The sequence below is a fragment of the Apis mellifera genome, linkage group LG8 (genome assembly GCF_003254395.2).
Source record: "Apis mellifera strain DH4 linkage group LG8, Amel_HAv3.1, whole genome shotgun sequence".
Taxonomy (NCBI): domain Eukaryota; kingdom Metazoa; phylum Arthropoda; class Insecta; order Hymenoptera; family Apidae; genus Apis; species Apis mellifera.
The window spans coordinates 155,543-182,509 of NC_037645.1; the positions used below are offsets into that span (position 1 = coordinate 155,543).

Here is a 26,967-nt window from a genome sequence, read left to right on the forward strand (position 1 = left end):
AGTTAGAAAGGAAATAAAATAAATTGTATATTTGTATTTATCGAGATATTATATTATTCTTCAACTTACAAAAGTTTTAGAGATTATATAAGCGAATAATGAATTGAAATAAAATAAAATTAAATCAATTTGAGATTGCTAAATTACAAACAAAAATAGATAAAAGAAAATGGGCCCAATGAAATATATAAATAATAAATAATAATATAGAGTTATCAAGTCATAGTAAATTGATAAGGATTTATTACTAATAAATAATAAATTTGAATAAACTATCGAAATAAATTAGAGAAGAAAGAACTACTAAAAATGGAAGAAAGAAACAAAAATTTACAAATAAACCATCTTTATAGTTCACGAATAAGGATATTAGACATAAAAAAAAAAAAAAAAAAGAAAAAAATGCTTCGAAGAGATCAACAACAATTTGCGAACTCCCATTTCGCTCAATTAACGCTTGATAACGGGAGGCAACGGTGCTACTTATCACTGGTGCGATAAAAGACGATTCTCGGTGCTGCACGACAACTTCCTTTTCCCCTCCCCCTTTTCTTCTTTCTCTAAAAAGAAACGATGCGATCACCAGAATGATGGTTTAATTGTTCCAACCGGTACGAGCGATATTCTTCGTTCTCGTCGTGGAAGAAGCGGAAGAAAACGGTCTAGGAACAAGTGGCCGTCCACTCGCAATTAAAGATCGCTAATGAGACGTATGCAAATACCGGAGGCTCGTTAAAACTTGCCTCTCCTTGTCCCTGTTCGCGCCAGCGTACCTGCTCCCTCCTGTAGCCATTCCTGAAGTATCAACCGAATATTTCCACAACCGGATATTCTTCTTCCTTTTGTTTGAGATTAGCGAGATAGATTAGCGAGAAAAGATTTTCTGACGATGAGTTTTTTTTTTTCGAATTCTTTGGAATCAAGAATTTGGAATTTGATGGAAGGGAAAGCGAAGAACGAAGCGATTCGATCGAGAAATGGCTTTGAGAAGAAGAGTAAAAAAGGAAGAATGAGAAGAATTTATGGAAAATAATATATAGAGAATCGTGATACATATTATATGAATAGATTAGGAAAAAAAGAATTGCAATTTGTGAAACGAAAACTTGATAATCTTATTACAATCTTGTTATTTGTATTTTTATCTTCTTCTGATGCAATTTTTCCCTAGTTTTGCTGATATATTCGTAAAATGTTTAAAGGATCGATTCCAAAGGCTGAAACAAATACAAGAATCGGTGTACTTAAACCCGGTTGAAAGTATCTCTAACTTTTATCAAAGCTTAAACTTTCGAGACTTCTACAAAGTAGCTTTTCCAATTTTTCCAACTATGCAACCGTACCAAGTTTAATAAAGTGCCCGATAAAACAGTCCTCTAACCTTGCGCCAAGTTTCCTTCCTGCAGTCCAAACGCACAAACTGTCTTCCTCATCCCATCGACGAAAGCTGTTGCAATCTTCTCAAAACCCTTCTTCTTCTTCTTCTTCTTCTTTTTCTCCTTTTTTTAAACAAAAACTTATCAACCCTCGATTTATTCCATCTTTCTCGTTAATCAATTTCCACGAGAGAGTCACGAGAGAGGATTTCCTTCCCTTCCCTTCCCTACGTCCTCCCTCCCTTCCCATCAAGAATTTTTCTTCCGTCGAAGGAAATGGAACGAAACAGAGAAAGGAAAACAGAGCGAATGAAGTCGATCCCATCGAAATGTAAATTCACTTCGCGTTCTAGGGCCATTACTTAAACAACATACGGCCGGGAATTTCCGTTTCGAAAGGAATGGACGAGGAAGAAATTAGATAGTCCCTCGAAGAATCCTATTACAAGGAGAGAGAGAGATATGGAGGGGGAGGAGGGGAGTATTACGCCGCGAAATAACATTCCAGCAGGTATGCAGCAGCTTGCGAAATGCAAAACGTTCACCCATCGATTCCCTTCGATTCCTACTTGCATCTCTTCGTGTCTTCGTACCCCTTTGTTTATGAGCTTCCAGAAAATTTGGCTTGAAGAGAGAAGTGTGCTGTTTCCGTTATCGGGTGGAAATCATTGGATTACCGAGAGAAATTGAAAATTTTCAGCGAGGTTGATACCATCCGATTTAACTTTCTCTTCCGTCTCTTGAATTTTCTTGAATTTCGAAGAGATATTTGGGAAGATCGTGCGGGCAGAAGATTTTTATCCTTGACGCGATTCAATTTTTCATTTTGACAATTTTTTTTAGTAAAGTGAATTTACTCGATACTGAATTAAAAATGATCTTATTTGGAAAAAATGGATAATTATTACAATATGCTAAACAATATAGAGACTAATGAATTATTCAAAACAAATTGTAAATTGTATCAAGAAGATACATAGAAAAAAAATAAAAGAACAAAACAAAATTCTAAACTTGGAATATAAACCAAAGATAAATATGCCAGATAATAATGTAAATTTCGCGCTTCTCTCTGCGCTCAATTTTGCAACAGTATTGAAATTTTCAATCGCGAAATTGCAACATGCAATTGTAAATTATCAAACAAAATTTAATCTATCTAATGTTCAAAGAGGGAACTTGGAAACTATCGCACTTGACGATGTCCTCGCGTTTCAAGCTGCTAGAGAGTCTAGACAGATATTCCCTCGTGTATACCATCTTCCTCCCCCCGCCCGCCTAATTTTCTTCAACATCACAACGCTACGTAACAAGGACCCACTTCCCCCTCTCCTTAATTAATTAATCAAACTATACAGCATCGAAGGTTGAAAATTCAGTCGAAGAATAGGTGAAGCCTTTCCACGAAACTTGGTGAACGACGTACACTTCGCCTAATAACATGGAAGATAGTTAACGTAAAAATTCGCTTGCTCAGGAGGAAAACTGTAGTGGATAGAGGGAGGCAGGATCCAGACGGTCGTTGGAAGGTGATCCAAAGGACGAGGGATCCTGGCAACGCGTTATCTCGACCCTCGACGAAGATGGTCGAGCGCACCAGAAGATCGTTTAGATAACGATCGAGAAGTCCGGCAGGAAACGAAGGGGAAGAAGAGGGTCGACAGACAAAAGGATGAGCAACTCGATGTAACTAGATGGACGGATACTCGATCTTTCTGATGGATATACTTTGTTACTCGAGCCCTTCAAGTTTCGAGAATTGAATAATTTTTTTAATCTTTCGAGAATTTAAATTTCGATTTAGATAACTTGAGATAACTTTCATAGTTCTGATTCTGATTGGGAGTGAGAATATGGAAATTTGTAACAACAATTTGAGCAGCATTCGAATAATTAATTATTTGAATGGTATTTTTCCTTAAGATTCATAAATTTTCAAATTCAAAAAAATGATAATTATTTTTGATACAATAAAATAAATAAAATTCATTTCAATAATTGAGTAGAATTGAGACTGATGTAAAAGAAGTTAAAAAAAATTAGATTTAAAACTTTAAAATCAGAATAATATTTCTCACTTGAAACAAAGAGATTGTTAGAATTGAGAGAAATTAAAAACTATTCCAAACAATTACAAAACTTATTCAAACAAATCAAGTATAATTATTGAATAGCTTTCTCTCAAATTCTCAATCCATTAATAATTCTTAACTTCAAACATTTCATCCTTAAAATTCATTTTCAATCATATTTCAAACGAAATATCCATACTGTTCCAAAATAACCAAAGAAGCAGTATGCGAAATACATAAAAGTAACAAAGTATACACGATTTTAAAACAAAACCCAACAAAACGAATAATCTTTTACCAAATCACGAAGCCCTTTCGAGATTACCATCCCCGCACGAGATCAATGCGCTCCAACTCCCTGTTGGATCCTGTTCCTTCTTCCGGTCCAAAACAGCGGAAGGGTTGTATTTGCGTAAACATCGACGCAATTGTTGTCTGAAACTGTTTCCAGGGGAAACTAATCCCCCCACTCGGTTGGAAGGGGGTGGCGCATTGGTCGTCTGCATTTGCGGCCAGGGTTGGGACAGTTTTATCGTTATTGCAGATTTTCGTAAAACGTTTTCCACGAAACGATAGTGGTGGGTGAATGTGGATGATAACGGGACTATTCTTCTGAACGATTTAAGGGAGGTTTGGAACGTTCGGTTTGGGAATCTCGAAAATATGGAACGAGGGAGGAAGAAATTGAGAAATATTCAATCGAGATAGGTAATTGACAATTTATGGATCGGATTGATAATTTGTTTGGTAGATTTTTTTTTTTATTTTTGAGTGTTGGATGTTGGTTTGGCTGAGGAATGTTGGAAATTATTTTTGGGGATGGATTGTTGGTTAGGCGGCGAGGAATTTTACGGAAATTTTAGGGTTCTGAGGTTTTAAAATTACTGGTAGAATGTTGGGGAGATTTTAAAGTTTTGAGGTTTTATTATTGGGAATGGATATTTACAAGTCTTATTATGAATAATTTTACGATACCTTGTTTCCTTGATATTTGTAATTCAGTTTATTTTTACTACTAAGCTTACAAATTGAACTAACAATGATTGGTAGAAAAGTAGAGCATAGATATTAAATTATAATAAAATATTTATTCTGTAAAAAATAATATCGATATATTACAGTTAATATTTTTATTTTTGCATTTTTAAGATTGCTAATAAATACTAAATATAGTGATATTCATCAACTATACAAAATTACATTAATAATTAATCTTATTTATATAAATAATTGATAGATGAATAACATTATCAAAAAGATAGAAAATAGTATTCAATCAGTTTTTAAATAAATTGTAATAAGTATTCAAAATATTGATTTCTACAACATATTTGATTAAATTATTATTTTTAAGTTATCAAAGTCATCAAAATTTTAAGTTAGTAGAATATAGAAAAGAGATATTCATTTCCGGACAATGGAATGAAACAAGGAACAGAAGAATTCGCAGAATTTCAATAATTTTTGGCTCGAATAAACTTCGTCTATCAGAGTTTTATTACTTTTTCTAGCGTGAAAATAACAGTTTATTATCACCTCGTTGGAAGACTTGACGATTCCTGTGAAATATTCATCGACACTGGTCGATAAATCCGTCGTCGACGCAACAGGTTAAACGTAGAAGCTCCACTATCACGCTTACCCTCTTGCCGAATAAACGTGGCGGTAAATAATTAAACTGCACCCCAAACACACTATTGATATCATAAAATAATAATTGGAAACTGTTCAAATAAAACTCGGATGCTTTTTGTAAATATAAAATATAAATTATAAAATATTTTCGAAACGATCAAAGTATCGAAATTCTCTCTTGAAGTTACATTTCATTATTTTTTACACTTTCAACTTTATAACTATTACAAACTTTACAATTTTGTACTCTTTTTAAATTTCCCAAAGCTACGAATTCTTCATTTTTTCACGCATCTTCAAATATTCCCATATATGAATTATATATGAATTTTCAAATTTTATTTAATTACTAAATTTAAAATCCGTCAAAAAATAGAAAATCCAAAGAGAGATGAAAAATTTAGAAATTTCTTTTTATTCTTCCCAAATCAAAGAAATGCAAGATTTCTCTTGAATAAACTATAAATGGAAGAAGGCTCGTAAAATAAAAACGATCCCTCGTAAATCTCCTTGCAGAGTTCTGCTTGATCGGATTCCTGTTCTCTGAAAGATAAAGTCAATACGATAAGAGGAATAAAGTTGGGGAATACGTCAGAAAGAATGTCGATAAACCGTCATCGCACCGGTGTCCTCTATTGTTCTTGATCGGATCCAAGTTGCCCAGGCTCAATTTCCGGCGTCGTTGATCCACATACTTTCTCTCTTCCCCGGAGTAAAAGACGAAAAGGAAAGAAGTTTCCAAACGTCGATTCGTGTGCGTAGATACTTCCTCCCTCGATACAAATTTCCGGAACGCTTATTGGATTCAACTATTTCGATTTGTACCAAAGAATCACGAAATTTTCAAACGATTTCGAGGAACGGTTTGAGGATTTTAGAATCGAAATTTTATCTACTTAGAGGAAAATCAGGATTTTTGAGAGGACCGTAATACAAAGTTATTGGATAAAGAAGCAATTGTTTGAGATTTTTTGAAATAGTTTATATTTAAAAAAATATTGTTTCAATTCAATATGATCATTATTATTGACAAAATAATATGATTTGATAATATTTATGAATCTTATTTTCAATAAGATTATCTATAAATTTAAATAATATAATCTTAATATAATTTATTTTTTTATTATTTAAATATCAATTTATTAATTTAATTATATGAATATTTTATTACTCCACGAATCCAAAGGAGTTATATTATATTTTACTATTTAAACTCATAAAATAAGGAAATGATAAATTTTATATTATGAGTACATTTGCCATACACAGCTAACAAGTTAATTAATTATATCGATGATTTAGTTAAATAACACTTTAAAACCAATCACAGCTAACAGCTTAATCCATATTAAACCTCGCCTAATCGCGCGAAATCGAAGAAGACGATATCTCCATTTCCCTTCGAAGGAAATGGAAGGGGGGAGTGCCATTCCCAGAAGCGATCGAGCCGTTGTTTACGTCATCAGGAAAAACAAACGCCGATAATCGTCGACGTCGTCGTTCCGCGAACGTTCAACGCGACGTGGGGCCACCCGCGGCGATCTACGACGCGATCCAGAGTTAATTTGTCGCTTGATCGCCGATTCGTCGCACCCGCGGGATTTCACGGGACGCCCGACATGCCATAAGGCCCAACGTGGTTAATGGACCACCATCCGTGTCCCTTAACCCCTATCAACCCCCAACCACTTCCATGAAATAAACTGCTTGGGATGATCTATTTCCTCGTCGAGGTTTTATTCTTGACGATTTTAGAACGACTTTGGATATAATATAATCGGATCGAATAATTAATAATGGCGCTTAGAATTCTAACGCGAATGATCGAAAATTTAAAAACTGGAATATGTTAATATATTAGACGGATCTTTGAAAGTTTTCAATAATTTTCAACAGGAATATAGTTATTCTAATTTACCCACCAATCAAATCTCCATTAAAAACCAACAAACCACAAACTCATAACGATAAACAAAAAAAAAAATCCTATAGCCAAGCCACCCCATCGAGACGTTCGACTCCATAATGATCCGAGGAGGAGCCACCCCATTCCAATTAAAAGATCTCAATTTATCTAATCCAATCAATGGGCCCTTCCCCGAGCGAAGGCAATTGGAAAAGAGTTTCCCCGCAGCGGGGGGGGAATAGTTCCATTCAGCGGGAACACGCGTCACCCCCGTAAACCACCCTCAAGGGAGGCGGAGGAGAGACACCGCCACGGTCGTGCGCCGTTTCGATCGCTGCAATTGCGCGGACCGCTCGTTCCTTCGTTCCTTCGTATTTCCAAGTAATTCGATATTTCCTTTAGTTTCGTAATCCTAGATTTTCCGAGCCATCTGCCACCGACCGGGGGTCGGTTCATTTTCGCTGACCCCACAGCCACTTACGCCTTCCTATTTTAGTAGGACGATCGCGATGGCGGGCGTAGCGTGGTTAATAGGGGCGAAGCAACGATTGTCCCCGTCCTTGCTGCTGGGGAAAAAAGCAAGGAGGCGAGAGAAGGAGGAGCGTAGGAGTTAAATAGTTGACACGCGGGGGTTTATCGCGCGACCCCTCGTGTTTCCTTCGGTGACGTGAACTGTAAAATTGGGGTAGAATTGCTCTGGACTGGTTTGAGTTTTGCCGGCCGGGAATCCAAATGTGCGCCTTGAATTCGAGGGTCGAGGGTCTAATTTCGAGAACCCGAGTGATGTTGTTTGTCGTTACACGGAGGTTGGTCGAATCTCATATTGATTAAAAAAATAATAATAATAATAATAACGAGATCGTTATTGTAGGAATTATTAGATCGTACGTGAGAGATAGAGGAGATAAATTAATAACAATTTCCTCGTTTCTCTTTCATTCTCATCTTTCTGTGTCTCTCACACGTTCTAAACAGATTCTTTCGCCGCACACAAAGCGCATTCAGTCACGTCTCGATCCGAATCCTTGGGTGGCCTACGTATTCTCGTTCGCGCGATAAGCTGAAACAGCTCGATCCCAAACACACTTCTTCTTTCACTCATCTCGCTCATTCTAAACTCGGTAACTTTGTACTTCGTTACATGTACTCGTAAACATTCGTTTAAAGCGTTAGAATTACAAAGTGTATTAATTTAATTTATCTTTTGCATAATTCAAAATATATTTACAAAAAAAAGAGCACAGAAAAATATCAAATATCGTTATTCGAAAATTCTTCAAACTCTCCGATAAGAGAAAAAAATTTAATGGAATCGCTAAAAAAAAATATTTAAAACTTTAAATAAGTACGCAATAAAATTAATATTCTTCAATTTTCGAATGTAAATAATTCGAATAAATCACGCGACTTGAGCCTTTCGAAATTACACGTATATTCAAGAAATTGCCTCTTGCCAAAGAAAAACTGAAACCCAAGCCACCATCGATTGAAACGTAATTCGTATGGTAAATGGCAATTAGAGCGCATCGTTATCATGAGTTGTATCGGATTTAGCACAAACATCCTCCTCGCGTTATGAGCTTCGTTTCACGGAAGACGTCTACGTGGAGGATTTCACGTGAAGAGGAAACGCGAGCAGGAAGGCGGGTTGCTGACGCTGAGATCGAGAAGCATAAATCAGGATCTAGGCGGGCTATCAAGGGCGGCGGAGACTCGGGCGAAATCTTCTTAGAGCAATTTGTAGTACAAACGAGGCGAGCGGCCGAATAAAAGGGTCGTTTATGAAACGCGACGAAGCAAAATGCTTCCACGGCTTCCAGCTACGACAAAAACAATCAACATCTAGAGGGAGAGGATGTAAATTATCCGAGAAATAGGCCGTGGAAAAAAGATTAATCCTCCCCATACAGCGGATTTATGGATGGAGTAACGTGACTCAACACCTAAGTGTTTCGAGAGAAATATTTTGTTTTGTAAATTTTCTGCGCAGGAAGAAATAAATAGAAGAAAAGTATGTATAATTATTTTGAATATGGAAAGAGAATATTATTTTAAGAATATTGTGAAGAATATTGTGCGATAATAGCAACAATATCGTTTGAAATAATAAAATTGTTTCATTTTTATTTGTAAGAGTTATTTGTCAAACTTTTGGAAAAAAATTGAGGAATTATTAAAGTAGAATAGAATTGTTGAAGAATTTAAAATTGTGCACATACAGAAAAGTGCGGAGTGTTACAGGAAATGGAAGAAAATTGTAAAAAATTGCGGAATAGCGTGGAAAAACTGCAGAATGTTTTCTATAGAAAACTGTAGAGAATGATAACAAAATTGCTGAGAATTATACATACACGAGAATTGTAGAAGCGTTAAAATATTGTGGAAAAATCATGTGAAATTACAGACCAGAATATATATAAAATTACAAAAGAAAATTCTTCTAGAAAATTAATAAATATCTATAGTAAAAAAAAAAACAACGAACAAAGAAAAACAAAAAAAACTATTAAAAAAATTACATAGAAATATATATAAACCAAATATTTTTTCAAAACCGATCTCTTTCAAAACAAGACATTCCTTAAATATTAACGAAAATTTATAATTAACCATTAACGTGATAGAAGAAATGAAAGTGAAGAAAGAAGAAAGTGAAAAAATGACCTATCAAAATGGAGGAGATTAAAGCGCGCGAAATTCGAAAACGAAGAGATTTATTTTTAATTTCTTATAATGTAAAAAGAGATTTAAAAGCTTGAAGGCCATATGTTTGCTTATCCATGTCGTTTCGGGTATTCCCAGAGTTGACTAACAAGATTTAGGATCACCAGGATCACGAGGCACGTGTAATCCGAATCGGTGCATCGAGTCACGCGATGTAATCGCAGCATTCTTCGAGCACGCGAATTGAATAAGACTTCCACAATAAGACTGTCTAGTCGTCGAGACTTGGGAACCGAGCCTGCCGTGACTGGATATTAAACTGATGATTTATGGTTTCTGTTGTGGTAACGTTCAGCTTTTTTTTTTCAACCATTTTGATTCATTTTTTTTTCTTTCGTATTTTCTTTTTGTAATAGATTAAATTAATTAGAAGAAAAATATGAAAGAAATCAATTTAAAAGAAGAAATGTAAAATGAATTTTTTTAGACAATTGCGAATATTTTAGATTTTTGTTTTGCTTTGATATAAAAAAAATTATATTTTGGTTAAAAAAGTAAAAGATTTACTTTTCTTTGGATAAAGTATAAGAAATATGAATAGGAAGAGCAGAAATTTTATACGTATTGTGAAATCTTGTTTTTTAAAATCTTCAATAAATATTGTTTTTCTTCTTTTATAAAATAAGATTTAAATATTTCTGATATTCTAACATTCCATCTAATGATTTTAGGTATTTTATTTCAATAGTAAAAGTTTGATGGAAATAATATTTGAAGAATTTTGGCATACATGACAATAAATGTCACTTGAAAATTTAAATTATTTTAAAATTGTATTAATATTTCATTATATTTTATATCAGGATTTTATAATTTAGATTACTTTTATAATTATTCGAGAATTTTAATTGTTTCGAAATTGTATTAGTACTTGAAATTTCGAGCATTTAATAATTTTTATCAAGTAGGAAGGAAGATTTTATGAAAATCCAGGAGCATTGGCTTAAATAATGAGCGCATAACTGTGTATGTATGAATTTATCGAACATTAAATATCTTTAATGAATAAACAATGCAAGTAAATTAAGAGGGGTACTAGCGAAAATGAGTTACTAAATTTATGGATGGCGTTAACTGGCCACTTTATTGACCAATAAATTCCGTGTTAATGCCCGTTCTTCGAGAATTCCCCAATTCCTTTATTCCATTTAGGAAAACTGGGATCAGCTTAACAAAATTTACTCACTTTTTTATCATCATATATTGCTATAATTTATTCGAATTATGGACCAGATAATACCTTAAAATATTTTCCAATTTCTTTTCTTATCCATTCCTGTAAAACATTATAACAGTAAACCTTCGTTATATTGCATTTACATTATCAAATTATATTTTTAAATTAATGTAACTATTATATTAATATTTCTTTCATTCTTTAATTATATACGTGATTTAAGTTAATTAAATATCACAATAACAATTATCTTTTTTTTTTCTTCTTAAAAATTTTGTTTATAAAGTGATGCAAAAAGAGAAAAGTATATTAATCGAAGTATATTAATTGTTAATCAAAGATCACCGTTCCATTTGTGAAAAGTTGACATAGTACGTAGATTGATGGAGAGCATTTCTAAAAAAAAAACGCAATTTTTTCAATCGTTTTAAATTTTTCTGCCTGTCGAGCCATGGATTCCAGATCAAAGGCATTGTTTGCCTCGATTCCTGTAATCGTGATGCGCGATCCGACGGGTTACGAAACCGAGTTTTTGCTCCAACGATGGGGTGCATGCGAAAATCGAACGTAATCTCCATTTCCATGAACTCTCGCAATTATATGGATGAAAAATTTTATATTTAATCGAGCTCTTTGAACGGGACGCGAAATCACATTATGATTACTTTAATTATGAAAAAGTACATTTATTTATATAATATCTCGTAAAAGTTTGATTTCTTAATTTTTCAATTTTAATCTAATTCATCAGATAAAAATGTTTAACATCAAACAATTTGTTAAAGTGTAAGAATGCTATGTGTACACACATTTTAGTACGAAATTTAATATCTGTGTATTTCTTTATTTCAAAGGAATTTTTTGAGCATAATTTAAAATTCTATGAAACGGCATTTCCTTCTACTTTTGTAAGAGAAATAAGAATCTCAAAGGCAGTATGAAATTATAAAACGCAATTAACATTGATGCTATCTTTGTTTCGCTAAATACAAGGTCCTGAAAAAATATACAAGATTGTGAGAACAGAATATAATTCTATTCTATTCTATTTTTTATTTTAAATAAAATAAGATTCTGTGAAAAGATCAATACCATTATAAATGATTAATATTAATACTTTTTATTCATTCAGAATTTAATAATCCTTGAATCCAATTTATTAAAAAATTGAATTTATATTTTAATAATTTTGCTTGATATTAAATTTTTAATATATATTTGGATGAATTCTAAACAGAGCATTCAGCTGTATTTAAAAGTTGTCAACGAAAATATAAAATATTTTCAAATTTATGTTGTTAAATGAAAGAATCTATAATTTATCGAATATAAATGTATTCATATTTTCAATACATTTCATTTGTTTAAATAATTCCATAGTTGTGAAAATATAACGAATCCAGCAACAGAAGCGAGAAGAAAAATCTCGTTGCCTTCTCAAATCGCGTTACGCTCGCCACATTCCTTTTGCCTCGACTAATTTATTGTTCGTTACGTGCATTAGCTGAAAGTTTCATTAACCTCTATGAATCCAGGCTGCATGTGCCAGGTAATTTCGCGTTCCAGGCCACGCAATTTATTTTCCATACAATTTTCATGGGTCCTTAACGAGTTTCGTGCTCGCGACGTGTATCGCAATTTAATTTGTTCGCGATTATTACAATCAGCTTGTATTGCCAGGAATATGTCAGATAACTTTTGCTATAATTTCTACAAACCAAAAATTAATTTATCATTGTGATTTTACGATTGTATTATACGACTGTTCTAAGGTTGGAAATTTTTATTTATTAAATATCAGAGAGAAATTCTTCTGGAAAAAAATTGATTATGATAGTTGATATTTTATATAAATTACAAGAGGCAAACTGATTAAAAATTTTCTGATTAAAAATCTTTTAAATCTGACTTTGTAAAAATACTTAAATCTTTAATTTTAATCTCAAAATTGGCCTTCAAATATTAATCAAACATAAAATAATCTATAAAAAGAAACATCTCAATCTTTTTACAATTTTATATAAATCTCTTTATAATTTTTAAACAACTTAAAAATCTATCTCAAAGAAAAAACAAAACAATATTTTAATAATAAGAATTCATTAAATAAAATTCTAAAGGACTTTTAAAAAATTTTAAATTAAATTAAAAATCTCTAAATTAGAAGCTTCGTTGTCCACTCCCTAATATATTATATATTCAACGATAAAAATTCCTCCTAAGAAAACTCCACAATTTAAAAAAAAATTCCAAACAAATTAAAAAATCTTCCCTACGCGAAATTTCATTCTATACTCGAATACCAATACAGAACAATCAACATCGAACTCAATTATGAACATAACCTCACTTCGAATTCCGTAATACGCGAGCATCCGTCCACAAATCCACGGGGAGCGGAACGTGTTTGGGCCGTGAAATTCCCCAGGAGCCGGTGATCGTGGCCGTTTGTCCGAAATTGCTCCGCTTGTGATCGACGGAATATGCATTCCACGCTAGGAAGGGGGGGGGGGAGGAAAAAATTGCATCTTCCGTGCGGATGCGTATGCATATGCATACGGGTGGCACGCAGGAAACGCGGCATTGTGTGTCCACGGGGCTCGTTTCTCCACCTCTCCTCTCCGGGTCTGGCCTTTTAATTAACTCGTTTTTGTTTGCCCGCCCGCGCAACACTGGAATTTTCGAATCGGCGTGCACGCGAAATTGCATTTTTCTTCACCGCCATTCTTTGAACGCCAGACTGTCGCGCCTCTATCGGGGAAATTGGGTGCGAGAACGATAACAATTAGGCACGGTGCACACGAGCGATGTTTGTTCGTCTCACAATTGTGTATATTGTCTTCGTCGTTTCTAATAACGTGGAAAAAATGAGGGTAAACATGTGATGGAAAAAATTGTTATCGAAAAAAATTAAATTTGTTATTAAAAAAATTATTTAAAATTAAGTAAAAAAAAAAAAATTTACTTATGAGATTACGTGTATATAATTTGAAAGTTTAGTTGTCTTGTATTTATTATGATTTTTTATATTAATATTTTTATATTAATATTTCATTTATTATTAAAGATTGAAAGATTTAAATTATTTGCTAGGAGTAACTAGAATGTCTATTTGATAATTTAGAAAGTTTTTAAAGAGTGTATGATATAAAGGAGATTTGTTTAATGAAATGATGGAAATAAAGAAATTCAATCTCAAAGAAAGAATAGTTACATATTGAAAGTTATTTCTTGGAGTATGGATTTAAATTATTGTTGAATTAAATCACTTAGATTTTAAATAAATATAAGTTATTTAGGTTTTCAAATTTCATATGCGTAATAATTTCATTATAAAATGGTTGCATCTAATAATAGACGTTATACATGATTCTTGCCAAAGATATTTTGTTTATTCATCATTGAGATATTTTGATATTTACAATTAATAATAATAATAATAATAATATGATATATATTATCATGATTCTCTCTTTTTCTTTTCTACAGATAAATATAATCAACCCTTACAAATATTCTCAAGTCATACATAATTTACTTAATTTGCAAATATTTTATTCTCTACATTATAAACATAATCAATTATATAAAAATAATTTTTAAAAATCACAATCTCATATTCAAACTAATAAAATACTTTTCACATATATCACATATATACCTCCACCCTTTCCAAAGTTAAAATCATTGCAAAAACTTGCCAACGACAATTTATTTCTTAAATAAATTGCGAGGAAACGAAACGAAATAATCCAACCCACTATAAATCATTCACATAATTCGAACAATTAAAAAAATAATTACCATTAATTTCGAAAAGAAATAAGATTCGATTCAATCGAAATCACAATCGAAATAAAACAACTTCTCCTTGACAAAAATCACATTTCATTCTTAAAAAAACACACACACACGTGAACACACCTCCATTGCGTCCTCCTCAATCTCCAATCTCTTCCTCAAATTCGTCCCTGAACAATCTAACCGCGAAATAATGAAGCTCTTCTCGACTTATACCATGCGGCACTTACGTCTCGACAGTCCAATTTATAATAGACTGGAACACCGGTGTGTGGATTTAACTTGGGATGTAGGCCACACAGTGGCATGTGGACGCGCGTCCGGATAGCGACTGCCTCCTGAACGTCGTCCAAGCTTCTCCTCCGGGACGATCGAACCCGAAGAGGCGAGGGAAAACGATCAACGAGACAGGTGTATTTGGATTCGACGGATTTATTCTTGAAACTTGTACACGTAGCACGCGATTCACGCCGCTGAAATTAGGCGTCGTTATAACTGGACCGATTTATTCAGACTTCGATCGAGTTGAGGAAGATTCTTTCGTCTTTTCGCTATTTTGACAAGCAATGGTGAATGATTTGAGAAAAATTGCATGGATTGCGTAGAAAGTTATAAGAAGCAAGTGATTGTCGATGAATTTCTTTTTTTTTTTAAGTTGGTTGTAATTCGTTAGTGATTTGTGAAAGAAATTGTTAAGATTTGGTGGAGGAAGAGATATTATTTGGATTTTTTTTTTCTTTAATAATTTGTGAATTTTTTAATGTTTGTGCTTAGAATCTTGAGAGAGAATGAACATTAAATGTAAAATAAGTTTGTGATTGTGAAGAAGATATTTAGATTTTGGTTTTATAAGGTTTACGAGAGATTATGACATGTGATTAAATCGTGAGATCAAAATTAAATCGTAATTTATTGAAGAGAGAGGAGAATCCCATGTGAGTTGAAACTAAAAGTTATAATTATATAATATTTTGTAGATAATTAGTTTTTATAAAAAAAAAAAGAAAGGAATAGATTGAAAATAAATGAGGTGATTGTATTTAATTTAATATTCCTATATTAAAATTATTTAATTTTTATTTTAATTTTATTTTAGCGATTTAGATTTATCGCAATATATTTCAGTTTTAATTTAGCTTAAAAGTTATTTAAAATTACGGAAGCGAGTGCCAAAATGATCTTCAAACAAAAATACATAACATCATTCTTAAATCCAATATATTTTAATTTCATCAAAATATTCAAATATAAAGATAAAAATATTCGTGTCAATTTCTTTTTTTTAATAATTTTCAGAAAATTTTCATAAAAGAAAATAAATTACAACATACAGATTCGTTGAGAAAGAAATTATTATAAATTGCGAAGACAACATATATAACAAAATATCCAAATATTTTAAATTGTTATCAAATACAATAACAAGATAACAATAACAAGATAATTTAGATACTTTAAAAAAATTTTTTAACTGAAAGAAGTGACTCCATATATCTTTCAATTAACATTTTTTCCTCGATCAACGATGTTATATCTTATGCTCATAATCATAACATTGATACAATGAATACAAATAATTATTCATCGAAAGTAATTCATTTATTTCTTCCTTTCAGAAAGATTTCAACAACAATACCATATTTTCGACCACCCGTTCATCGTCATTCATAGCCTCGATCAACGACGTCCCCTACGATTGTAATCATTACGAATTCCCCGCGAAGCATGTTTATGGATCGACCTAGGCAAAGCATGCGAACAGCGCATCATGAACGCGTATATAAACAAGATCCGTGCCCGCTCATTCATAAGTTTATGGCGCGTGAAATCGTGGCGCAGGAATTTACATACCGCGCTCACTGTTCCGCGTATCTTCTATCCGGAACTTAAACCGCGACACCCTCCGTTGGGACACTGGCCACTCGTTGCAAACAATACCATGTAATTATCACGGTGCTCGTTTGTCGAATTACACGGGTTATTAACCGATCTTGGTGCTACTATGATCGTGATATTTGATCAAACAACTCTATCTTCTCTAATGAAACGTCTAGTATATTATTGAAAATGTTGTCGCATAAATTTTATAATTATATTCCTTTCTTTTCTTTTTTTCTTCCAGATATTTAGATGAAATGAATATGGGTGGTAAAATGGTGTAATTATTGATGATTATTTTAATTCTTAATTGGTAGAGTAAAATACTCTATAATTGGTTTATATAACTTTCTTGAATGTTATAACGATATTAATTAGGTTTTGGATTGTAAGTAATTGCATAAATTTAATTTAGAGGATATCGTTTTTATCCATTGATATCTTAAAATTGTATGATTTAACTCAAATTTAATTCATACATATTTATAAATATTTATTTCGAAATTTGAACCTATTTCGTATAATCTCAGAATTTTAATATGATTCTTATACATATATTCAAATTAGTATTCCGCGCATAAAATATCGCCAACAATAACTTTCAGTCATAAATATTTTAAATTAAAAATTATCACTAACCTTTTCATCCCAAAAAAGAAACTATAAAAATCTCAAACACAATACCAATACAATTTATCTTCATATGCATACATTCCATCTAAAAAAAAAAAAAAAGGAACTCAACATCCCTCGAGAAATATATCCAATTACTTAGTAACCTGACTCACGAAAAAGGATCAATGCAAACAGCATTAACAAACAGAATTAACAAGCACATTCCTCGAACGCGTTCATCTTGCCCAACACCGAGAAAGAAACCATCTCTTTCCATCTCTCGCCACTAGCCTCTTCACAAACTTAATTCTGTTATACCCGAAGGCCACTTAGGAAAACCGATCTCCATCGAAACCGAAACCGAAACCGATCGGCTCTATGACCCCACGATCCTCCACCTGGTAGGGTGGTAACTCGTGCTAGCACGCGCGAGGCGTGAGGAGCGAGTTGACTCGTTCCTCGCGGCCGTTCCTCGTTTTCTGGGGTAATTTTAGATCGGCGAGATAGCACAGTTCACGTGTGATCGCGTGTGTTACACGCGCGCGCCCAGGCGTGTGTTAGGTGTGGGTGGAGAGAGAAAGGAGAGGGAGGGGGAAGGAATAACAGAGTATGGAGGGGTGAAAAAAAAGAAAGAAGGAAAGAAAGAAAAATGAAAAAAGGGATTCGGTGAGGAGAACGAGAACGGTGTTTACGAAAGAGAAAACGAAATGGATGGACAGGGAAAGAGAAGGAGGGAAGGAGCGAGTTCCTTTGGGAGGAAGAAGGTTAGATCACGAAGGAGAGGATCAGGGTGATGGGATAGCGATGGGATTAATTCGATTTTTACAGTAAGGAGAGAGAATGATTTGGAACGCGGTAGTTGAATTTGACTTGGTTTTATTCATTGGATGAGGATTAAATTCGAATGTTTGTTGAATAGAAAGATATTAAAAAAGTGAATATTTAATTTTAATTAATTAATAATTATTTTTAGAATCACGTGGAATCTTTTTCTAATTATCAATCATATGTAAAGTTGATGATATATTATCCTTAATTTATCCCAATTTCTCTTTTATTATACCATGAGAAAATTAATTGTCGAGTATCAATTATTTCTTTCAAAATATAGTCCGTTATTTAATACACAATTAAAATATAATTATAAGATGAATCGATAAGTTTGAAATAACGAAGAAGAGATTTTTCAATACACTTGAAATCTCGAAACCGTGAAAGCACTAATTTACAATTTTCGAATCACCTCGAATCCATTACTACCCGACAAAGACGGCAATAGATCAACCCAAGACGAAAAAAGATCAGGAAACGGGAGCGAAAGAGAGGGAGAGGAGCAGCGAGGAACGTTGAGGAGAGGTGGTGGAGCCAAGCTCGAACGAGAGGCGTGGAGAGAAGAAGAGAGAGAGAGAGAGAAAGAGAGGGAGAGAGAAAAGGCGAGAGGCCACGAGTGAGTGGTCTACTCTACCGCAGTTATGCCGACCGGCTCAACTCGGGTGCCGCCAAATCGAACCCCGGTTCGAATTCCGCACTACCGTGGCCGCGAGAAAGAAGCCGAAGAGGAACAAGAAGAGGGTGAGGACGAGGACGAGGAAAAGGAAGAAGAGACAAAAACGACGAAGGAAAGATCTGTGAAAAAAGGTGACCGAAAAAGGAGAGGGGGAGGGGAAAAAAAAAAAGAAACGGAAAGAAAAAGGCACGTGTGTCGTGTGAGAAAGAAACAAGTAAAATAGGAGAAGGAAGGGACAAAGGGAAAAGGTACGTCGCGTGAAGAAACTTCCTGCCTTCCTGTGTACCTGTGTAGAAAAAACAAGGGGTCCAAAAGAGGTGGGATGGCCGCGGGGTAGAGAGTGGGGGCAGAGGCGCGTTCGACGATGGAGCAGCGGGTCGAGTGATAAAAAAGCGAGCAAAAAGGCGAGCAAGAAGGTTGGACAGCGTGCTCCCGGTCGTTAGTGAGGTGCAAGTAAAAGAAGGATGAAAAAGGCATTGTTGCTCGAGCCGAGTCCACTCTCGTCGTGTTTTTTTACCTTTCCTCTCTCTCTCTATCCTTCTTCTTTCCTTTCCATTTTTCTTTTCTCTCTCTCTCTCTTTCTTTTTTCTTTTCGCTTCTTTAATGCCTACTTCTTTTCGACTCAAGTGAATGTGTGTCGCGTGTGAGAAGGTTGGAGTTTTTTTTCACGTGCTTTGGAAGACTAACACGGTTAAAACGATGTCGTGTTTTTTTTGAAAAAGAAGAAAAAAGGGAAGGATAAAGGATTTGTGATAATTTTTTTTTTTCTTTTTCTTTGGTGTGTCGTTTCGAAAAAAGGGAAGGGACAGAAGAAAGATTTTGGAGAAAGGAATCACGTAAGAAGAAGAATTGGCAATATTTTTTTCGAAGATGGAAAGCGTGGAGTTGTACCTTCGGGGTCGTGGATATTTTCTGCGACGATGATTCAGAGACGGGCAGCGATCATATGGCGCGTATTTACGACGCGGAACGATCGTGATTCGACAGCGAGAGATTGACAAGCAGGACAAGAGTGAGCATAGTGAGTGCATGATTTTCAATACCTCTGTGAAATTTTTTTCTCAAGTTCTTTCTTCGACTTTTAGAAATATTTTTGGGTGAGTATACGCCACTGCGAATATAAACGCGTTATTCAAAACAAATGGATATTTGTTTGGATATTGGATGCAGTTATATACTTTGTATTTCTTTCTAATCTTTTATAACCAAATTTTCGCTTATTTATGAGAAAAAAATCATAATTTTGTATCATTTTCTCACATTTTAATTTGATATCTGGAAAGTAACACAACTGTAAATAAAAGATTTCGTGTTGATACGATAATAAATATAATAGATTTTGTTCAACGTGACGTTATATCATAGTTGAAAAATATAAAAAAATAAAATAAAATAAAATAAAATAAAATAATTCTCTATAATGCTTTATTCATTATTTGTGACAATTTTTTCATTTTTTGAAGATAAAAAAAATAATACTATTAGAACGAGAGAGGTTCATAGGCAAAGAATTGGAGGAAAAAATTTGCGACAAGAAAAATGTATTTCTAGATTGTCCGCGTGTCAGCTGTTCGACGATTGTCAGACACTGGTCGCTGAAAATTTTCACTGTTTTCTTTTCCGCCTATTAATACCCGACTGTTTGGATTACGAATGGTGGTTTTAGGAATCCACGTCTTCCCTTTCGTTCCATTCACGAAGAATGTATCTTCATTTGGACATTTATTTTTCATCCACGAGTGGTCTTTTGGTCTTTTGCACTTTTTGGTCTTTGATTCTCTTATTTTCCGGAAAAAAAAAACGTACAAGAAATGGCGTTTTCATTTTCTCTTATTTGTTAGAGATACTATTTTGTTGATACTGTTTTTCAGTTAAATATTGAATTTGAAATATATATAAGTTACATTTAGTTTATTTCTTTTATTTGTTTTATTGTTCCTCCGAATAATCTGCGCTAAAACAAATAAAGTAGGAAAGATTGTATTTTTAGTTTTCAGATATCAATAAGATGTTCAAATATATAGTTTTATTTATTTCTTAATCTGAAAAGAATATAACTTCTCTTCCAGTCTATAATTCTATATCAAAGTATAAAAATAAATATCAATGAATGTGGAAAATAAGATAGAAAAATCGATATTTATAAAAAAAAATTTATATTTTCTAATAAATAATATTAAAAAAAAAAAGTTCATTAACAATAATTTCGATTCTTCTCTTCAAAACGATTCCTCTCTCGTCGAAAAAGCCTTTACCTACAATCCAAACCAAACACAATTAGTAATCACGTGGACCATAAATGCGCGCTAAATTCCACTTAACGGCCTTCGACCAATCTCTTCCCATTTCACGCTATTAACCTTCATGAAGGAAAAGCAAGAGAGAAGCAATTCCAAGACCAAACGTGTCCTCCACCCCTTAACTCCACCCCATAAACTTCTTTCTCGTACACTCCGCTTCCCAACATGGAAGATCTTAATTCTTAGAAAGAGAAGAAAGGAAGAAAGCATCAGGATTGCCGAATATCGTCAACCAAGCCAGTGATGTGAATTGTGATGATAACTGTGGTTCGAAGTGAAAAAAAAAAAAGATATAGATTTTTTCCTTTTTTTTTTTCATTTAACCGCGTCACTTTATTGCCATCCCTGCCCTCCATCGTTTTATTGCGTTGCAACAGCCTCGAAATGACTTTGCAGAGTTTCACAGTGGTGGTCGAAAACGGTTGCACCCTTGAAATATAGAACGACAGGGGATGACCGTTTTATCGGAGCCCTCATTTTTCTGACGCAATTCCGTGGATCTCGATTTTTTTTTTTTCCGTTTGTTCTACCCGAGGAAAATGAAATTTTCCTTGTCAGCCATGTGAGCCGGGGGACAAGAGAAGGGGAGAGGGTGGAATCGTTGGGGTAGTTCGATGTGTGTTTTTGACAAGGCTAATTGGAGAGGTTGGAGGATGAAGAAGGGATGAAAATTCCGGTACCATTGAATGGAGCGAACTTTGAGACTGTTTAACTATTGTTCCCTTTTTCTCTGCACTTTTAATTTTTTTTTTGTTTTTTTTTTGTTTTTTTTGTTTTCTTTTTAGGTATAGAGTCTACGTTCTATATATATACATCTACGTTTAAAAGTTTGAATTTGGGTTTGAAAAGGTTGAAATTGGGTTTCGAGGTGGAAAAGGAGATGTTTTTGAAAGAAATTTCTTTTATAGAATATTCTTGTTTTCTGTTTATTTTGTGCCTGAAATGTTGAAATTTTAATTGAGAAATTTTGGAAGGAGATTTTCGAATATGAATTTATTGTTTTGCTTCCATTTAGTTAATTTGTGTTTAGAAGATTGAAATTGGATAATTTGAGAATATGAGATATAAGAAGTATATTTTATTTTTATAATAGATATTTTATATTTAATGAAAGTAAATTTTGTACGTTTTATATTATTGCTCTATTTATCTAAATTACTAATTAAGTCATTATTATGTATATAGTATGTATAATTTGTAAGAAAGTTTTGGAAGCAGTTATTCATATCTAATCAAATTATATATTTTTAATAATTACACTGAATAAAACGCTTTTACTAGTAGTTAAAATACTCTATATATTCATTGATTTCATAAACAATTTCAAATCTATTATCATCTAAAAAAAAAAAATTTTAAATTGAATAAAAATTTTAAAAAAAAAACCTTAACTTCATATTCTCAAACTTTTTCCCCAATGAGATAATCAATATAAAAATGTAAATAAAAACACGAACAAAATATGAAAGAAAACATTGTGTTAAATCTTAAAACAAGAGAAGATAAAGAATTTCTTTGATTTTTTTCCTCGTTTTATCAAGAAACAGGATTTAATTTATTGCTATAATCTAACAGGATGGTCGAGATAAAATTTTTAAGCTTTCGAACGTCGACATCATGCTATTTTAGCGTCGACCGACGTTTTATATTAAAAAAAAAAAAAAAAAAAAAAAAAAAGAAGAGGAAGAAAAAGATCGTTTGTCGAGAATCAATTCAGTTTTCGTCACGATACATTTGGTAGAAACGAGAACGAACGTTAATCTCACATCGTTGATGAGAGCTTTAATACAGTTCTTTCTTTACACGCTAAAATCTCGTTTTTTATTCTCGTTGAAAAAGTTTTGACTAGCAAAATGAAACAAAATGTCCAGTAAGATTTCTTCAGAAAGGAAAGATTATTTTCTTGGAAAATAAAATTGCAGAATGAAAATATTTGTTGAATAGAATTAAAAACAAAATTTGATATATATCAAATGAAATCATTGTAGAATAAAAATGCAAATATGATGTGTTATTGTTTAAAAGTTTGAATTAATATTTATTGCATTTTATGGAAAAAAACAAAATACAAATAATCTATCTATCGAATCGAGACAAATGTCTAATATTTATTCTTTCTAATATATTTTCTATGTTATTTTTACAATCTTTCGTTTAATTTATGCAGCTTAATGATTTTACATTAATTATAGGATTTTTCAATTTTAATGTATTATAATACTCATGTAATATAAAATGTCTCTTTCATGAAATATATATGATTTCAAACATTTAATGGTAAAAAATATAATACTTTTAACTTACGTCTGACGAAAATTGTCTACACACTCTTGAAGTCAAAAGATCATTTCAATAAATCCATTAAGAATACGCTTACCTGAAAAACAAAAAACAGAAATATAAAATAAATATTAATACAAATAAAGAAATATAAAAATTCAATTTTATTTCATCAATCATCCCCATTATTATCGAATCAATTTCCAATCCACCCTCCTACGTTTATCAAAAACTTTCGTTTCCTTTCACCTTCTTCCTAGTCGACTAACTCGAATTCCCTTCTCCAAACTCCTCGAATAGTCACGCAGCTTACCATTCTCATCCTCCTAACCCATGAATCACTTGCATCCCCTGAAATTTCATATTATCATCCCTCCATTTCGACTTGAAAAAATTTCACAGATCAATTTATTTTCCCAACATAGATATTTGAATACTTATCTTTTTTAATAAACAATCGATAAACAATGTAATTTTTATAAAACGATCTTTATTAATTCTATTATGAATATATATATAATAACATTTAATATTATATTTAATATTTAATAACATTTAATAGTATTAAAAAAAAATTATTAAGAATTTATACGACATAATATAGCAGTAAAAATTGTGAAATAATCATAAAATTATCAGTTAGAATATCGAGATCAATATGAGATGAATATATCGACGAGAAGGAAATTTAATTTTTATTAACGAAATATTAAACGTTGAATGCATATTCTCTAACGCGGAACAAAGAAAATATTTAAAATTTAATAGAATTCATAATAAACACGTTCAGTTGATATATGTATCGAGATCCTCGATCACTAATTTAAGCATAAAATAATAAACTTGGAATTATTTTAAAGCAGAAAAAATATTCTGTCACTGAAAAATTATAAAAATTCGTATTTGTGGAATCAAAATTCAAACAAGAATAAAACAATGATAAATTCACCAAAAAAAAAAAAAAGAAAAATTCAAAATACAAAGAAGCATTAAAGCTCGAAAAACACGAGAACCGAATATTGGAAAACTTTTTTAATACATAAATCCCCACCATGCAACATCAAATAATGTCAATATTTTTAAGACAACTTTTACAACAAATCTGTCAAATCTATTTATGAATGATAGCGTAATCCTTGAATTCTTGAATCGAGTAAGTTGGACCCCGCCATATTTGGAAGGGGTTTGATTCACGGGTGGCGCGACACGGGGGTGTGAGTGCACGGTAACCCGCTTTCGAGGACAGGACGATAACCCAAGTTTAAATTGGAGGGTCGGCCACTTAAGATTCAGTTCCATAAACTGGAAAGTTCGGCCCCACTTTCCATCTAGGGGTGGCAACCCCCGACGCTGCAATTAGACGAGTATTTTTCGATCGAATTCAATTAGCCCCCGAAACTCGAAATCGCGGCGACGAAGTTTGTTCGCCGCGTCTGGCCGCCTCGTGGATCGAATCGTGGGCGAAACTCGCGTCTTTCAAGGCCAGTCGCCGTGATTTATTTTATCGTGGAAACCGGAAGCTTTGGATTTTCTGAATGGAGTTATCGGCCACGTTGTTATCCACGCGCTTTCCGCTTCCGAGAAACGGTTTTTGGAGTTCGTGACGTGGCTCGATTTACGCGAATGCGGAATGGAAGTTGAAAGTATTCGCGTGTTTGTGAATGGAAAAGTTGAAGGAAAGTTGTTTTTATCGGTTGACGAATAAAAAATTTCTCTTCGCGAAAGTTTTCAATTTGTTAACTTTTTGATATAATGATTTTTACTGGAAGATCAACACATTTTTATCAAATTTCTCTTTTTTCTTTTAGTATTTATATGCGTCATCGTGTTTGCAAGATTGAAATTGTTACAAAGTTTTCGTACGATTGTTCACAGATTACTATCCATGAATCATCGAACGTTCCTTGCAGAGATATATATTGCTGATCAAATATTTAAAACCATTTCGTGGAAATCTATCTTCACAAAAAAACAAAAAATTTGAAGAAAGTTAGATTAAGATATTGCTAGAGCGAAAATTTCAATAATAACAATAAAAAAAAAGAAACCAACGAAATTCCTATCCCTTTTAAAACAATCAACGTTAAACAAAATTACCCCTCGATCACAAATTTCATCTTTGAAAATTCATTCTGTTTTATGATTCACTCCGCGGCACACGTTCAATCTCTTCTCTCCGTCTTTGAACCACTTCAAACCACTTCGAACCACTTCGAACCACTTCAAACCATCTTGTCACCGATTCTTCTTCCACGCGTTGGAAATCCAATCCACCGAGACAACAAACTCCCTCCTAAAAATCGCACGAACGAGCAGGTTTCGAAGCGTCAAACGGTGCGCAAAGTCGGGGCAGTGAACCACGGCGAGGATCGAGAGCGTTTGCGGAGGGAAAGTAGTTGTCCTGTGCGAGGCCAGCTGGCGTTGCGCGACCGCATGTAAATCATCCGCAACAGGATCGGCCGGCCGAAACCACGTGTACGCGTACTTCTGCGCGCACTTACGCGGAACGACGCCGATGCACATGTTAACGTGACGCGGGTAAACGTCGGCAACACGTGTCGCGCGAGTAATCCATAGCTTGTCGTTACCTCGACCGTGTCGCGAGTGCACACGACGCGCGCCTCACTGTCGATTCACTGCCCATTCGTATCTCTCTCTCTCTCTCTCTCTCTCTCTCTCTCTCTCTCTCTCTCTCTCTTTTTGCGTTGATTTTTCATCGCGATTCGCTATTTTTGCTGGAACGATGGAAAAGATATTTTGGAAAACTTTGAATCGTTTCATTGGATTCCATGAATTTTTAAAGGATTCGGTGAATTTGGCGGAAGATTTTTAAGGAACGCTTAAGTTCCTTGGAATCTTTGAATCGCACGAATTCTTTGCTTCTCTTGAATTATCTTGTACGAGTGTGTGTGTGTGTGTTTATCTTGGATTCATTATTTGAAATATTACAGTAGTTAGTACGAATATATATTATAGAACCATAATAACTCGGATATTTAAATCACGTTATAGGAAGATTTATGAACAAGTTACGAAGGGAATCTTAAGAAAATTAAATTTTCCCTAGGTCGTGTAATTTCATCTTAACATCTCGTCTGCTTTACATCGTCGGGTTTATCGAACGTAACCAACGACCATTTGAAATACGTATTGAAATTCGCAACCGGAAATCGTTAAATTGCGCCACCACCAGGTGGCCTATAGTATATTTTGCGTCTCAAAAATGTTTCTGAACCAAATTCGTGTCGAAATATAATCTTGATTCAATTTCTATTTTCGCGATAATAATAATTTGTATACATATATAATACGTTCGGAATATTAAATTGATTTCTGAATCTTAGCATCGAGCGAAATTTGTATTACAATTTTTTCCCGTTTTTTTTTCGTTTATGAATAAGAAAAAAAAGTAGAATATATTTATATAATAGAATTTGATATTTTACCGTTTCTTTTTAAAATAATTTTTTTGATTAAATACATAATAAAGTTAAATATTATTGTAAAAATGTTAAATTTAATGATAAAAATTGAAATTCTAGGAAAATCTTGAGAATTTAACATCTCCTTTTACGTAATTTATTTTTCTTTAGCATTCTGCGATTTTTCACTTGTGACTTTATTTACGAAAGATAGATATAATTTATTATCCAATTTTACATCTTTATGTAACTATAAATTATTTAAAAGATT

At 33.2% G+C, this 26,967-nt stretch overlaps 2 protein-coding genes across 6 annotated transcripts in view; one reads left to right on the forward strand and one right to left on the reverse strand.

Annotated features, from left to right (window-relative positions):
- Positions 1-26,967, reverse strand: part of LOC413616 (tyrosine-protein kinase transmembrane receptor Ror) — a 276,097-nt gene that overhangs the window by 142,453 nt on the left and 106,677 nt on the right. The window lies entirely within an intron of this gene.
- The window catches only part of LOC102654281, a 56,355-nt gene continuing 43,925 nt past the window's right edge, over positions 14,538-26,967 (forward strand). The window contains exon 1 of one of the 3 annotated variants that reach the window (XM_026442029.1): positions 14,538-15,629. The gene's annotated coding sequence lies outside the window, so the exon portion shown is untranslated. Of the gene's footprint in view, positions 15,630-18,322; positions 19,792-26,967 lie in introns of those variants that run through there. The other 2 variants (XM_006557271.3, XM_006557272.3) reach the window with 2 other exon arrangements.